A 16,858-nucleotide genomic window follows, 5' to 3' on the forward strand; every position below is an offset into this window, starting at 1 on the left:
CATGACTTTTCTGGAAAGCCAGTGAAATCCTGTCAACAGAAACAGAGCATGGGGTTGGAAAAGAGCTTTACAGAAAAGCTGTGTGACTGGGATGAATGGGGGCCCTAAATCTGAATCAAACCAGCTCAACCAGAAGAGTAAGAGGATGAACAAGGATGAAGGGCTGAAAAGAGATTATCTTCCACTCCAGCTGAAAAGAAAAAGGTGTGATGAGGCTTTTGCACTGTTTCTTGAATTACATTGTGTTCTCTGGTTCACTCTTACTGCTCCAAACCTATTCCTCTTATAATAACTCAGATCTGTCAAGTGTAATTGAAAAGGAATGATCTTTTATGGTCTGCAGTGCAAACCCTTTTGTCTCTGATCGTGTAGCAAAGAGTTCTGGCTCTTCTGGGCTCAATTTTAGTTATAGCACACAGCTTGCATAAGTGTCCAAGTTTTAACCAGGTTCAAAGGGCTCTTTAATGTCTCCAAATCCCCACCAGACTGGTATGAATTGGTGTGATTGGCAGTCTCTGCTCAGCCCTGAGAGCTGTGGCACCTCCATTCTGACCTATAAAATAAATTCCTTGTCTGGGAGATGACCCCACATTGCACTTGTCTCATCTGCTGTTCCCCCCCCACCCCCCTCCTTCTTTCAGGAGCTTCATAATTTTTTTAAAAGTGTTTTCTCTCTATTGCTCAGGGATGGTTACAGTTAAAGCCAAATATTGCTTTTGATTTATGAGAACACACCATTGATTTAAACATTTTGTCTGGTAATAGACTCAACAAGTTCCTACCTACTCTGTTCTCTGGCGTGGTTTTACATGTGTTATTCTTTCTTTTTGGCCATGGCTGCTCTAGCTAATTGTATAAAAGGCCTTGTCAGGAAAAATAAATTGCTCTTTGGAGGAACAAGAGTGTTTAACTCTTCTCAGGGTAAGAAAGGATGAGGGCTGTGTGCAGGAGAGAAGGCATCAATGATAGTGTGTGCTCTAAGTGGAGGGACAGAGGAGTGTCCTGTGCAGAGAAGGGACAAAAAGAGGGGGAAACTCTTTAAAGAAATAAACCCCTTGTTGTTCTGTAGTTCTTGCCTGTTTCTGTAATCCCACCTGATGTGGGTTCTCTCAGACTACTTAAATAGCAGTGCTGGTTTATTTTAGGTGTCTTTGCTGCTGTATTTTTTTTTTTTAAATCCCTTTGTGTATGTGCTTATTTTGGCTCTTCGAAACATCACTTCCAGAAAAAATAACCTAAGCGAATACAGAACTGATTATAAAGCAGGATTAATGTCCACAGCATTCTTATCATCTTTAATGAGGTTGGACACAGACATGTTATTACCCCTGATGTTTTATCTGAGGTCCTGATCCTCCCAGTGTTTGCCTGTGTGTGTGATTGTTATGCATGGAAGTGTTTCAGTGGGGTGACTTGTAGGGAGGTGTGGTTGGATCAGAAACTTTATCGTTCTGGATGAATATTCAGCTTTAAAAATTTAAGCGAGGCCAACAACTTGCAAGGAGAAACATTCCCACGGAGGAATGAGAGCGCAGGGCTTGTGGGGAAAGGTGATATCCTTTATTATAGCAACTATCATAATTAGAATGGTCTTTTGGGTTCCCAGCGCCTGCCTTAGATCTGAAATGGGAGAAGTGAACTTCAAAGCCAAGTAATAGTTGGGAACAGTTTTTGGAAGGGACAGACCTGAATGTGGAATGTGGGTAATTCTCTCTGATAGTTTTATTACATGTAGTATTACTGGCCAGGAAAGGTAGACCTTTGGCTGACCCAGTGCAGTGGTTCTTTAAGCTTCTTGAGTTCTTACAGTGAAAGAGTCTGTTCTGCTTTGTCATAAAGTTATTACCTTTCCAAGGATCCTTCTGGTCTTTTTAGAGATAGCAATAGGTAATTAGTGTACTGGAAAAAAGGGAACCTCTGTTCCCTTTCACAGAGACTCAGGCATGAGCTTTTTGTGCCAGGACTCCTGGTTATTCTGATTCCTGCTACAAACCACGAGGGTAAAAGATGGTTGGTTTGTGTTTGGGTTTTTTTGTTTGTGTTTTTTTTGTTTGTTTGTGTTTTTGTTGTTGGTTTTGTTTGTTTGTTTGGTTTTAACTTATTGGTACCTTCAAAATTCTGACAAATCATTCCTGGTTAAAAATGGTAATAGGTTTTTTTTTTTTTCCCTCCTTGGAATAATTAGAGACATGGATGGTAGCACTACAAATTACTCCTGAGTTTTTGAATGAAAATAAAAGACAATATAGGCACAAGTAATGATGAGGAGAAACAAAAGGATTGACTGTTCCAATATTAGCTTAAATTAAAAGAAGCCCTGCAAAAATCAGAAGAAAAATGTGGCAATATCAAACACTCACAAAATGTCCTGGAGCTCTGATTTTTGTCCCTTCACACACTCAAAAAATGTTGTCCAAAGTTTTCTTAGAGCCCAAATCTGAAATAACTGAGGACTGGGAGAAATCACCTCCTGACTGATGTAACTGAACCACTTTGCAAGAGCTCATAACAACCTGTACTGAAAGCTTGGACAAAGCCAGAGGACCATTAAATGTACCCAGCATGGCAGGGAAGTGGAAAGGAGATGGAAGGGACTGGAAAGCAGATCCCCGAAAGGTTATTTAGAGTTTTTTTGCTTGACTCTTCCAGTGCAGGACAGCCTCGGGCAGCACTGCAGGTAAACGAGGTGTGAGGCTCTGCAGTGACAATGTCAGCATCTCCTGATGGAACCAAGGACAAAGGGTGCTCCATCCTTGCCCTTGGAGGGAAAACAGACATCCAGCACTGCACCCATGCTTTGTTCTCCAGGGTTCTTTGGGTGTGTTCCCTTCTCTTTTGGCCTTGCTCATCCTCCCGTATTTCTGGGAGCTGGGAGCCAGGCTGTGCTCCTCGAGGGGCTGTCTCAAAAGATGAAGGGCTGCTCCCCCTTGCCCACAGTCAGACTGTCCCCAGGCTGATTTCCAGTGTCAGCTTCCTGTTGTCTGTCTCCAGCCTCTGGAGGAATGGGATCCTGTCAAGCCGGCGGTGGGGAGTGGGTTGAGCGGCCCTTCCTGCCGAGGAAGAACTGCCCTCAGGGACTGCACTGGGGCTGGGGGGCTTGGCTGATGGAATAATGAGCCCTCTGGAGCGCACAGCTCCCACTAAACTCTCATCTGTTTTGGTTTTCTTGTATCTTTCCATCCCCTTCGGAGCGAGGTCAAAAATACAGAAGCCGGCTCAGAGAAACGCCAGGTCAAATTCCCCCAGCATTTGCTGAATTCCTTACCTTTGCTCAGCTTATCCTGCCTTCAGAGAACACCCAATCCTGACTCAAATTTGGCAATATTTCCAGCGCTTAGCATTAAACTTAAGAGACTGAAACAATTATGGGCAGTTTTAAGTGAGATTACTTTAACTCAGACTGGAAGCTTTGCGAGAATAGTTTTCCTGCAGAGTCAGCCAGGGGGAATCAACAGAACTTTTATTAACACAATATGAATCCTGTAAAGAGGAAAAATAAAGCATGCCTTTTTTTTTTTTTTTTTTTTGTAGCAAGGCCAGCCAAAAGAAATAACTTGCCCTCCAACATCACAAGTTTCCTTGGGATTTGGAATGAAACGGAGTACAGGGGAGAGCATTTTGTCTGATGGGATTTGTTTATGAGAAATCCGAGCGGATTGTTTTTGCTTCGTAGAAGTCAAGGTGTTAGTGGAACAAGATGCATCTCTGGAAGGGGAGAACAAGGCTGTACCCTGGGCATGGCTGCTTTAAACTGCTTTGCCACAGCCCATCACTTTGACCTGAAGATAATACTTTGGGGAGGGTTCAGAAATGGTGCCCTGGACAGGTCGCCCACCTGGAAAAGTGCCCCTTTAGCCCCAGTTCTGTGCTGCCTCTCCCAGGATTTTGGCCTCCTCCTTGTGCTGAAATGGTTTTGCATATGCTGCATTTCTTCTGCCACCACCTGACTGTGAAAGGGAGTTGAAGTATTTCAAGGGTATTGGCTGATTAAAAGCTCCCTGAAAGGGCTGTGCTCTCCCTAACCCATTGTCCAAGTGCTGGATGGAGAGCTCTGTGCATGCATAACAAATAAATCAGCTCACTTGGGGCATGGCAGGCTCCCTGTGTGTGCTGTGCAGCACATACACCTTTTCCATCTGTCTGGGAAATGGGGGAATAAGAGCCTGAAATGAGCAGAGAAGCTCTGCTTTGGTCTACCCTCATTTAAATACTGGGATGAAGACAGTGCAGCGTGGAGGAGGGATATGGTGATTAAAACACCCCTGATGCGAGTGTGGGTAAAGGATGTGATTTTCATTGGGTTTGTAATCGGTTGCATCGTTCCAGTGTGATGAAGATGGGTAGATCTGAGGTGGTGTTAAATAAAGGTGGCACCACACACATTTCAGTAGCTTATGTCTATGGCATCAATGCAGAGATACAGTCCAGGCTGGCATAATTTGTCTTGCACTGAGGATGCAGAAGGAAGAATTCAGTGGGGAAGGAGAAGCTGAAAATGGCATGGAGGATGTTGCTAAATTTTTAAGAACGTAACCAAACTCTGCTTTCTCTTTCACTGCTCAGAATCCCAGAATGGGTCAGGCTGGAAGAGACTACAGTGGATCCCACCTCCCTGCCCAAGCAGGGTCATCCCAGAGCACATGGCACAGGATTGTGTCCACGTGATTCTGGAATATTTCCAGTGGTCATGGACAAGCTTGTCCACCAGGACCCCCCAGCACCTCGTCCACTTTGAGAGATCTGGGTCTCTGTGGTTTGCATGACTGGTTAAATGAACTATTTAATGACAAATCTGAGGCAATTTCATGCATATGAAAGCAGTCACAGTGCTTGACTTTTCTATGTTTATCCCAATGGGCTCCTGCAGCCATATTTCAATAAATCACCACCAGGTGTACACAGTGTAAAAGCAGGAAAAAACTGAGTGTTGCAGAATCCATGTATAAAATTAGAGATGTTCAGAGTCCTGGTCAGTGCTAACAACTAAAGAGCTCACAAGCAAAAAAAAATAATTTAGAATCTCCACTTTGGCAATTAAAAAGTGTGAGAAAAGAGAAGGAGAAACATTCCATATGAGCTCAGCTATAAGCCAGGGATGGTATTAAGAGCAGCCATTTATCAACAGCATTAGCTCAAAAACCAGTCATCTCTGCAGTCCAAGAAACACACTGTAATGCCTCGAAATGCCAAGTTTCTTAACTCTCACCTTTTCAGTGTTGTGAAAGAAAAACTGGAGTGCTGTGTTCCTGTTCCTGTTTGGTGTGTCTCTGCTGTATGATCTATAGCCCCCTGAAACGGGCTGAAAATGTGAGGATAAGATAAAGAACTGAATATCTTTTGTAGGACTCTGGCACTGCCTCCCTAAATACCTCAGTTCTTCTGCATGTGTTACTGGGTGGGACACACTCAAATCTAACCAATGGTAAGCACAAAATGCAGCTTTTGTGTTACTGTTGGTTTAAACGATGGATTAATGATGTGCTTTTTGATAATTTCTTTGATAGGTGAAGCCAGTGCTGCAGAAGAGTTGCTGGCAACAGGGCAAAGAGGCTGGAGAAAAACGTGCAGGAAAGAGCCACTCTCCCTGTGTGATGGAGAGCACAAAACAAGAGAGTAAACTTGCTTTCCAGCCACCACAGGGATTGCTGACTCAGGAAGGTGCTCTGAGAAGAGAGAGAGGGAACTATCTGAACAGATTTAAGGGTCGTGCAGTCTCCTGCTGTTATACTCTTTGCTCAAGTCACAGAGTCACAGAATTGAGTTGGAAGGGACATCAGAGTTCATCTTGTTCCATGCCATGGGCAGGGACACCTTCCACTAGACCAGGTTGCTCAGAGCTCCATCCAGCCTGGCCTTGGACACTTCCAGGGATGGGGAAACTCAGAGAAGGTTGTATCTGGTCCAAGATCTTACTGAGTTGGTATTGTATTCATATAGTTCTTTTGTACAAGTAGAGCCTGAGAAGAACCACTAATCTCCCTTATATGCTGTTAAATGGCTTTTATTCAGCCTAGGATGGTCCTAAGTTTGCCTGATGCTGCACACAAACCATAATATCTGGGCGTGTTTGAAGCAAATTACTATAAATAATTAGAATTTCTGTTGTCTCTGCACAGGACTGAAATGCAGCACGACTTGAAAGCCCTGGACCTCTGACCTGGGTAATAAAAACAACCTGCTGGATGGAGTCTGACTAATCTCCCCTGCGCTGAAATTCCCAGTAAAACTGAAACACATTGGCTCTGGAAGGAATGGATGTGACTCAGGTTTCAGGCAAGTTCTTGCTCTGCCCACAGAAATGTTGTCTTCAAACCTTTTCAGCCTTGAGTTAAGATTCAATCCAAGTGTAGGATTGGGACAGACCAGCTTCAGTGTGAATTTTGCCCCAGGAAGAGTTTGTACCTTGATGCTCACCTGAGGTTGATGGGATAGCCTGTTTCTGTTACCTGTGTTCTCCTTCTCCCTCAATTCCTCATCATTTCTGCTCAACACACATTTTCCATGTAAGCCTGGAATTTTCCATGCTGAAAATTTCCATGATGGAAGCCTCCTGGGTGAGGAATTCACTTGAAATTCAGCTCTTCAGTAACTTGCCAGCAGTGTGCTAAATAATCCTCTCCATACACTGAGGCCACAGTGCCCTGAATCAGCCTTATGTTCCATCAGAGGTTCTGCTGCTGTGGTCCCCAAAGTCTGAAAAACCCACTGCCAGTGAAACTGTTTTTCAGAATTAAACATATCTTGTGAGAGGGAATAACAGGCTGTCATGCACAGCCACATTTCCAGCCATAACTTGCAAGCCTTCATGGCCACAGTCAAACCTGGCCCCTTGACAATGAAGCATTTTTTCTGTATCACCTGAGCTTGCTGGCACAGGCTTTTAGGGACCTCTCTTTTGTCTTTGCCTCGGAAACACTTAATATTTTCTACCAGTCTTTGGTTCTAACTGTCCCTGTTTTTCAGTTGGTAGCTCACAGGGTTTTTTTTTTCCCCCCACTTACATGACTCTTTCATCCCTCCTCTTCTGATTCTTCCTCTCCAGCTCCTCATGACTGTTTCTGCTGTGCCTTTGCTCTGCTTGTGTCAGTCCATGCCACGGTTCTTTTTCCCCTCACTTGCCTCCTTTATTCTTTGCATTCTACAGAGCCAAGGCTGAAAATGTCTTTTCCACCTCCTCTTCTTGTTTCTCCAAAGAGATCCTTCAGTGGAGCAAGGGCTGTAGCTTGGGAGCCACTGCTCTGTGCTTCGTGTTCATTTTTATTCTCCTTACTTCTAAGCTTTTCCTTAGTCTTTCTCTTCTCAGAATATCCATTAAACACCTCTCCTCTGCCAGCCACTGGCTCTTCAGTGCTTCTCTGTCCCCCTACCAGGCACCAGTGGGACTCCTGATTCTTTTTTGTTCTTTGCCTGTTTCTTGTTCCTGTATCCCAGCAGATCTTCGTTTGCTTTGCTTGCTGGAAATGGGGAAGTGGGAAAATTGGTTCTTCCACCTGCTCTGTATTAACTTGCAGGAGGAGATACCTCTCCCTATCACAGTTCAGTGAAATAATAGCTGGGCTGGGTCTCTTCCTCTTCCCCTTGGGATTCATTCCCTTCTTTCTTTCTCATTGATTAGGACTCTGCTGTGCAGGTTAAACCAAGAATAGATCAGATGGTGGAGCAGGCTCCCCTGGGCCATGCCTAGTAGATTTCTAGCTGGGTTCCTGGAACAGAAACCAGCTCTGAGGTGAAAATCAGGCCCCAGTTATCAGTGTTAAACACCACACTGGTCTGTTCCTGCCTTCAGAAATCCTGTCTGCTGCGTTAGGACTCTGCCTGGGGAAGGAATAAAGGAGAACAGCAACCCAACATACCCCCTGAACAGGGCACATAGCACAGCACTGCCCACAAAGTTCTGCCCCTCACACGCAGAGCTGTGTTACAACCAGCTGCTGGCAAGTGAGAATCCCTGGATGGAAGTGATGTCTGTGTCTGTGGGAGTATCTATGACAACAAATAAACCTCGTGTTTGGAAAGTGTCCTTGAGAATTATCAGCAGGAGGTTTGTTGAATTATGTCGGGAACACTTTGCATTCTCAGACTTCTAATTCCCAAAGATTACAGGGATGGGTATGAGGTACTTTAGGAAAATGAACTAATTGGTTGCCAGATTCTTTTCTTGTGTGCAAATAGGCCAGCTCAGACTAAAGCTATTTACTTCAGCTGATTCCAGACTTTTAGACATATAAAGGAATGAATATTTTTAGGAGCTTTAATTCTAAGCAGGAGGCTTAGCCTCGAGGTCAGTGGACTGTGGGTACCTTTGGGTCACTCGAAGAAGGTAGAAAAGGGAATCTAACCTCAATTTGTTGTAGTGGTTAGTTTTGCTTCTGGAGTGGTACAGATCAAAAAGTAGGAAGGAAGTGAAGGCAGGAATCACCCTACAGAGCAGTGCTCAGGGTGGGCATGTCTGTAAGAATGGGAAGATGCAGGTCAAGAGAAAATATCTGGGAAAGTCTGCACCAAAAATGGGACTGAGAAAGGGCAGTCACTGGCAGCATTTTGGGGGAAGGAGGTGCAGGACCTCCTTCCTCTCAGCTCTCTGTGCCTTATCTGGGGCTGTTCACCTTACCTTGGTGCTGGTCCTGCTCCAGCAGCTGTGCCCCCTCTGCAGAGCCCTGACAGCACCAAACAGCTGCTCTCATTTCCCACTCCTGGTTTTAGCACTTCCCCAGTCCTTCTGCCTCACACTGTCCATTACAAAGCTCTGTTTTTTAGCTGATTGTATGTTTGCCAAGCTATTAACCACTTGGACTCAAAGTTTAGATGCTGACTCTCAGTGTACAATATACAGGTCTGGAGATATTTGCTCCACTGATTCAGGTTTTTCCAAGATGGAGGATGGTTAAAGGCATAATTTTGGCTATGCCAAACAAATGTCTAACTAGAACCATCTTTCTGCTCACAAGACTTAGAACAAGGGGTTTCACCTTTCCCTTTGGTCAGCTTGCCTTTTGGAACAGAAATGTCTTTGGTGTCCCTGTAAAAACCCTAATTCCACAGGCTAAGCTTTGGATAATCTTGCCTTTGCTCTACAGTCACCACGGTGTTTGGAGCTTTGCAGGTGAAAACTACTGGGGCAGAAATGGGATGGGGAAAAGGTTGAGTCTATTTGGGTGAAGTGATTGAGAAACAAGCAGGTACAGGAGGAAAGTGGAGGAGAGCCTGGTCTGTGGAAGCACCACGCTCTTTATGTCTTTGTCATGTGTGGCTGTTGAGATCTGAACGAGCTTTTAATGTTGTTAATGCATAATTTATATGCAAATGTGGCAAGAGGTGTGCGATGCAAATGGTGCCTGATGAAGAGATGGATGTTTGCTTACAAATGCCTGAAGTTCTGAGCGTTCCTGCAAAAAGATGCCTCATCACAGGCAGAAAGCCCAGAGTGCCACGCCACTGGAATAGCTTTCCCTGATTTTCCACTGCTTGGGGAACAAGACTCTGTGCTTCTGCCTGGCTGTAGCACCCTTGAAAAAGTCCTGAAGTCGATAAACTTGCTCAAAATCAACCATGTGAATCCCCTGGGAAGTTGATGGGAGTCTGCTCAGAATGAGGACTGTTAAATAACATCAGGACTTGACCCTGTTTTCAGTGACAAAGTCAGTAAAGCAAAAACTCTCAGGGAAAGGCGAGATCAGTCAGGGCAGAAGCCTAATGACCCTGTGATTCAAGATATCTGAATGTCTATCTGGAGGGGAACAGCAGTGCTTGGAAAGCTGGTGAAGATGTGCTTGTGTGCAGTATTGGTGCACTTGGTGATTAAATGACAGTTCAGGAGGATGAACTTGTTATGTTGAAAACCCCTTGGGAAGCTTGATTTGCACCTGTGATGTTTTAAGAATCCTCATTCCTTAAAAGTTTCAAACCTTTCACAGTTCAATGAGCAAAATCAGGGATCAGCAGCAGAGCCCACTGCATGTGTTTTTAATCACTGCATAGAGGTGGCAATCATAAATTGAAGTGTCAGCTCAAGGAGCATTACAAGGCTGGAAAGACAACAGATCTCGGGAGTTTGTGATGATTTAGAAAGCAGAACTAGTGATCTTATCGATGCCTCTCTGGAGGTGTGACACCAGGGTTCAACTGGTCTTACTGCCTCAGATACCTGCCACCAAGATTTATGGGTGTTTCACCAAGTATGAGAAATGTATGGATCCAGGGGCTTCCGGCTGATCCCCCCCAAAGCCACCCAGCCACCTCCATTAATGTCAGCACTCCCGTAAATTTTTACTAGTAGGCAACTTCTGCCACTGCACAGAAGCTTCCAGAGGTGTCCCCTGCCTCCTGTAAATCCAGAAACACCCAATAAAGGAGATTAACTGCAGATGGAGTTAATAACAGTTGTCCCTCCTTTGGAATTAGAGAGGTTCACACTTTTTAAAAGAGGACAATGTGCTGGTGTTCCCATAAGCAAGAAAGGACTGATGGGGTTTTTTTGTTCTTGTTTTGTTTTAAATGGCTTTCAAGTTGGATAGCTGATTCCAGTCAATGGGAAAACAGGCTGCAGAACTGTGGGCTCCACTCTTTCCCCTCATAAACAAACAATCCTCTTGTTTCTGATAACTTATTCTCCCTCTGTTCACAGAAACCTGGTGGGTTATTTGCTTTGGTGCCCCCCTCCAGCGAGCCAGATGCATTTGTATTCCATTCCCTTGCTCCCTCCAGCCCCGAAGATGTTTGCCAAAATTAGTCAATAGATAACTACTCAGTGGAAGCCTTTAAGAACGTGTTAGGAAAGGCTTGAACATTATCCATTAATGTTTACAGCTCCTAATTATGTTAATTAATCAGTCTTAGAGCCCAAAGGCAGGGTTTCAGTTCCCACAGATGTACTTGAACTCAGCGCCGTGGCTGCTTGCAGAGAGGAGCTCAGCACGCTCTGCCTGCCAGAATATTTATGCAGAGCCCTGGACAGGTTTTGCTGTGCTGTTCCTGCTGGATTTTGGAATTAGCTTTGACTGTCTACACGAGGTGCAGCCCAACATCTGGGAGCAGGCTGAGCCGTGATCAGGAAGATTGATGTTAAATGTGAGCTGTCCCTGCAGAATGGCCTTTTGGCAGGGGGGAAAGGCACTCACAGAGCACTTTGCACCAGCACTAATTGTTGTGATACAGAGATTACTGCCTTGGCAAAACCTGGAGTTGTTAGTTCTGTCAGAAAAGAGGTGAAACTGTTGACAGAATCACCCCCCTTCCCCCGCAGACATTGCCTCTTGTATTAATGTTTTTGTACTTTTGCAGGAAAACCGAGTATTTGGGACACCCCAGCCTGTGCCATCCTCTCTTTCAGAGCTTCATTTCCGCAGTTCAGAGCTTGTCTTCTCCCTCCTGAGGAAAAGGAGAAGATTTAGATGATAGACACAACCCAGACTGGCTGCAGAGGGATTCAGAAGGAGAAGCTGCTTGTTCTGTGCTATTGCCTGAAGAATTCGGTGTGTTTAAGCTCTCAGTGCACAAAGTACCAGATGGCAGGAGATATATTCAACTCCAGTGAACAGGTAAGGACAGGAGAAAACTGTGGTGCAGACAGAGACCTCTTTCTAATGCAGAAATTATTAGAATGATCATTATTTCTAAATTATTAGAAATAGTTTTAGCTCATCCTCATCTGGTGGAATTAGCAGACAACCAACCACTGATTTATCCCCCTGTATCCTGATTTTTATGTTGGGCTCACAGCTGCTGCTTCTGGCTGGAAACTTTTGCTCCTGAGTGGAAGGTGACAGACAAGTGGTTTTTGAGTGTGCTGACAATCCTTTGATGCTGACAGGGAAAACAAGTAATGACAGTATGGATTAGGGGAAAAGACAGCGGTTCATCACCTGCCTTGTGACGATGCCATTTACATCACCTGCAAACAGCTCCTGTGGGCAGCAGCTCCTGGTTGTGCTGAATAACAAGTACCACATAGTGAAGAGGCACTGTTTGGTAGGTCCCTGCAGCAGAAATGCCCTCGAAGGAGCAGCAGAGAAGGGAGTGAACTTTCCAGAGTAACTGTATGGGAAGAGCACTGTGATCAAGGGGCTGGTGATGCCTCAGGTGGTGTGCCAAGGATCCCCAGACTGGAGCTTGCTCTTTGAGGACTGGATGCTGCAGTGGCTCATGGCACTAAAACTGGTCCTCGAGCAATTTTCCTGTCAGCTGTTCCATATTTTCCATCAGCTGTTGCCATATTGTGTGGAAGCTGCAATCCAGGCCACTTGGAAAGCACTCCTGGCAGGTTGAGGGCACGTTCCTGATGAGCCAGATGAGACAGAGAAACAACAACACGGGTCTGGATGGACTGAGAGCGACGATTCCTTGGAACCAGAGTGGAAGGGTCGTGGGGAGGGAGTGCCTCTGCTCGTCACCACCGTGTCATCCCTCTCTGTACTCTTGGCAAGGCTCTGGCTCTGATGGATTGCCTGGCAACTTCCATGCACACACTGCCATTGACTCCATAAAGAGCAGTGTGTACAGAGTGTGAAATGCGATCCGGGCAGTGCCTCACACCAATGAATACTTTCCCTATTCCACAGAATTTCAGTGCAAACCCTCACTCTCTCTCTCTCTCCATTCATCTTCCTCCTGCCTCCTCCTTCCCCACACCCCCTGCTACCCAGGGAGTCCCCTGAACGGGTGGATTGGCAGTAAACTCAGCTCAACAAAACAGCCTTGTGGAAAAAAAAGGGAAATATAACATGATCACTTCCTATTTCTTCCTCTTTTCCTCTGCATCAAAGGCCGGGCTGGCTGTCAGGAATGTTCAAATGAATAAATAAAGCACAGGAACACCCCCTGTTCCAGGAGGTTCCCTCACCACAAAACTCATCCAGTTCTTTTCTCTGACAGGCCTCGAGTCAGCAGGCAGAGCAAGAAAGATCATTCAGAGCTAATCAGCAAAGTGCAAACCTATCATGAAAGCACATTTACCCCTCGCCGCCTCCGTCCTCCCGAAAAGCAATCCCCAAATCCGTGGGAATAAGGCGTACAACGCACACAAAGCGCCATTACCGAGGTCCCCCGTCAGGAGGTCGGCCGTGCCGCTGATGAAACGCTCCCCGGAGCTCCGAGCCGGGGCCGGATGAATCCTCCAAGAAATTCACGGCGTAATTTGCCGCAGCTCGAGGGCACATCCCGGCAGAGCCTGTGGATGAGGCTCTCTCCCCACTGCGAGTCCGGGGGCCATCTCTGGTAATAAAAACCTCATCTTGATTTCTCATCCTTTTTGTATTGATTTCTGCCAGAGAAGACTTATCCTAGACAAAGATACTATTATATTTCTCCGTGTAATAAAGGGATCCTTCTCCCGTTTTTTTTTTCCCTCACCCCTTTTTTTAATTCATTTTAGAGCCGCCTCTAAGAAGACTCATAATTTGGGAACTGTTTTTATGCACAGTGGGTAAAGAGGGGAGAGAAGGCAATGCTGACTGGTTTTACATATGCAATGCAAACCCCTAAATGTGAAATTAGAGAGAAATGGGTTTTGGTTTGGAATGGTGCAGGAAATTGAAGATAAAACCCCAGCTATGCAATAGTTATATCTTAGTATGAAGCGCTGTTATTAATGTAATGGATGAAATCTGTGGGAGCCAAGTGCTTAAAATCCAGACTCAGATGTGTATAATCATAGCAACTGTCCATTCTGGGACATTTGTAGTCCTTCTACACCAACCATAGCTTGAAAAAATAAATTAAAAAAAAAAGGGAGGCCTGTAGGTATGGTGCAGGATGCTTTTAAAAAAGCTTTCAAAACAGTGTCTTTTCTTTCTAGCATGGTTGGACAAGGCCACGTGGAAACCCAGAAAGCTTTATGTGAATAATTTGCAAGCCAAATAAGAGCAGCTCCACAGAAGCCAATCTGGATAAACAGAACTACCCAAGGTAAGGCTGCAAAATATGCAGGGTTATTTCAAAATTATTTTGTCTTCCCCTGCAGTAGGATTGATATAAGCAAGTGGAATAATTTCATTTAATCTATTCCTTTGGGTTTTGCCTTCTTTTGCTTTTCTAGAACTTCTCTTCATAAGAAGCTGGTTTGGGTCTTGAAACGACTGAAGCAAAGAAAGTGGTAAATATTTACAGTGGTTCTTACAGGTTAAGAAATTTAACATGTGCTCATTGCTTTTGTAGTCTAAGGGTAGCTGTGGTGAAAGACACCACCTGCTAATTGTATTTTTCTGTCACATTCTTTCCTGAGCAAAGAATAAAATGTGGAAGTTCGGGTTTATTTTTTTAGTAGCAGAATTTATTCAAAAGAATCTTTGTTTGCCCTTATTTCTGTAATAGAATATGGAAAATGGGAAGCTCTGTCAAAAAGCCTAGTTAAAGAATTATTTATAAGCCACATTTAGCTGTTGATCTCGTAGACTGGCTTAGGGGAGAGCCAAAATACATCCTGGCAGGTAATAACTAATGTGAACTTGGACACTTCAGACCTGTCCCAGTGTTTAGCAGGACACGATTCCTGCTGGTTGTGCGGCTTCTCTGGCATTTCCAAACGGAAAGCTTGGCTCTGCAGGACACACACACTCCCCTTGGGGAGAAATTTGCTGATTTTTTTTTTTTTTTTTAAACTGTTTTGGATGCCAGTGGATGTGTCTGTGGGGGAGATGATTTTGGTCACTTAGAGGCCGCCTGTGAAGAGCAGGACTGCAGGCAGCTCTTCTGATTCCTCTCAGCTCCATAAATCACTGCATCACTCAGCCAGATTGGAACGAGCTGAAATATTGGGTGATGTCCAGCCTGTGCTGAAGCTGATGGCAGCTCTCCCACTGGCTTCACTGGGGGCAGAATTTCATCTGCCACGCTCCTAAATCACCAGAATAGCTTTTATCAGTGAGATCCGTCTAGTCTTGGCTGGAATATGCCCTCACTGATTTTTAGGGATCATGATGGACAGTTAATTTGAAAGAAGAGAGTTAACAGGGAGTACAATGGGACTTGGAGCAACCTGGTCTAGTGGAAGGTGCTCCTGCCCATGGCAGGGGGTTGGAATGAGATGGTCTTCAAGGTCCCTTCCAAACTAAAACATCCTGTGACTCTGTGATCAAACACACAGCTCTGACTGCAACAGGCTTGTCACTGCCCCTACCTGCCATCAGCAGTGACCCTGCTCTCAGACATACCAGAGCACTCTTATAGAGTGTGTGGTTATATCTTTGTCCTATTTCACATCATCCCTTGCTCAGGAAAAACATATCCATAAAGCTATCCACGATCAGTTAATATGGTGCTTATATTCAAACATCTGCTTTAATCTTTGTTAATTTTCAGGGCTCGCTGAGATTCAAGGCTACTGAACCCGACGAGAAGGACCAGATAACTCAAAGGTTAGCTAAAGAACACCATGGAAGTTGTATAATCACGTATTTATATGCTGGGATACTGCCTATGTCTGCCTCTAGCCTTGAAGTCTCTCCTGAAGTTGGGCCCCTGGGCACACCTGGGATGTCAATGTAGCGAGGAGGCCCCATTTCACTTGCAAGGGCTACAAAAAGAAAGCTCAGCATTTACACTCCACCTTCCACCTTCAAGAGCACTCCGTAGGTACGTGAGGCTGAGGGCTCACACACATCAGGCAGCGAGGGGTTTGATGAACTGCTCCCTCAGCCACCCCTCTCCACCTCCCTCCACTGAACGATGGCTTTGGCTTCCCCCAAACGATCCTCTGGACGGCGCAGGCTCTTGGTTGGCTCTGCTGCTAAGTGATTTAACTTTTAATAACGTCTCATAACTGTCCTTAAAGAGGTTTATGGCTCAGCCTTATTCTCCAGTCTCCTACAGAAACATTGTTATTGGTTCACACTATTTCAGTTAGTTCTCCTCAAGCTCTAGAGCCAAGTTAATTGGACACGACTGACCTCCGTTAGAGAATGACTATGAGGTGAGTAATATTTAGCAAAGAGAATAAGATCTTTCTGTACCTCAGAACATGCTGGGAGCCGTGGGGAACAGCAGGAAATGGCAGCTCAGGAAGAGCAGGGTTGATTTAGGGAATGGGGAAGTGCTTTGCAATAACTGAGGTTTGTAAAACCAGCAGCTCTTTTAGAAAGAGAGTAGGAAAAAAAAACACTGGAGCCTTGAGTGTCTATAAGAGGCAAAAGTACAAGGAAGAAGAGAAATGCATTGTGGCAGACCTGTGAGGGTGCTATTTTTGATGACTTTTTTTGTCAAACGCTGCACTGTAGCACAGCTATCCAAACCCGATTAAAGGACTCAAGGAATAAACAGAGCAGGATTTCATCAGAATGCATTTATGTTTCCAACTAGAAAGTGCATGCTGGAGGCAAGTCCAGCACGCTGAAAAAACACCGAGTGATTAATGGATGTGACATTAGTCCACAAGACAAATATGAGCCCTGTAACGCCACTGAGCAGCTCAAGACACAAAAACACTTTGCAGAGCAGACGAAACCTGCTGCTAAATCCTGGAAATTTAAGGTGCTGCTTCCCAATTTACATTTACATACTAATCCACCAGATGAGGTAGATCCTGGGGAAAAAAAAAAATCACCTATATTATAAAACCAGCCTATATTCCTTAGTAAGAGACTTTACAGGGTGAGCACATGAAAACTACCAGCCTCAAAACTGTTGGCTGAAGCCTGAGAGAACTATAGGTGTCAGCACTCGGTTTAGAGACGCGTAAGTATGTGCTTAACTCTACTGAGACGTGAAGTTTCACTGAGATCAGCAGCACTGCTGAAGTAAAGTTATGTTTGGAGGAGTGTCTCGAAGGTCAGGCCTCAAGTACAAAACTACTTCAGATTCATGTGGGCTGCTGGATAATGCCAGCAGCAGGCACCTGGAGTGCAGTGCCAGTGACGTGATGTGATTT

The 16,858-nt window shown here is 45.0% G+C and overlaps 1 protein-coding gene across 1 annotated transcript in view; it reads right to left on the reverse strand.

The window, feature by feature from the left end:
• IQCA1 (IQ motif containing with AAA domain 1) overlaps nucleotides 1–16,858 on the reverse strand; it is a 97,634-nt gene that overhangs the window by 52,036 nt on the left and 28,740 nt on the right. The window lies entirely within an intron of this gene.

This window comes from Myiozetetes cayanensis, unplaced genomic scaffold (genome assembly GCF_022539395.1).
Source record: "Myiozetetes cayanensis isolate MyiCay16 unplaced genomic scaffold, myiCay2020 scf9, whole genome shotgun sequence".
Taxonomy (NCBI): domain Eukaryota; kingdom Metazoa; phylum Chordata; class Aves; order Passeriformes; family Tyrannidae; genus Myiozetetes; species Myiozetetes cayanensis.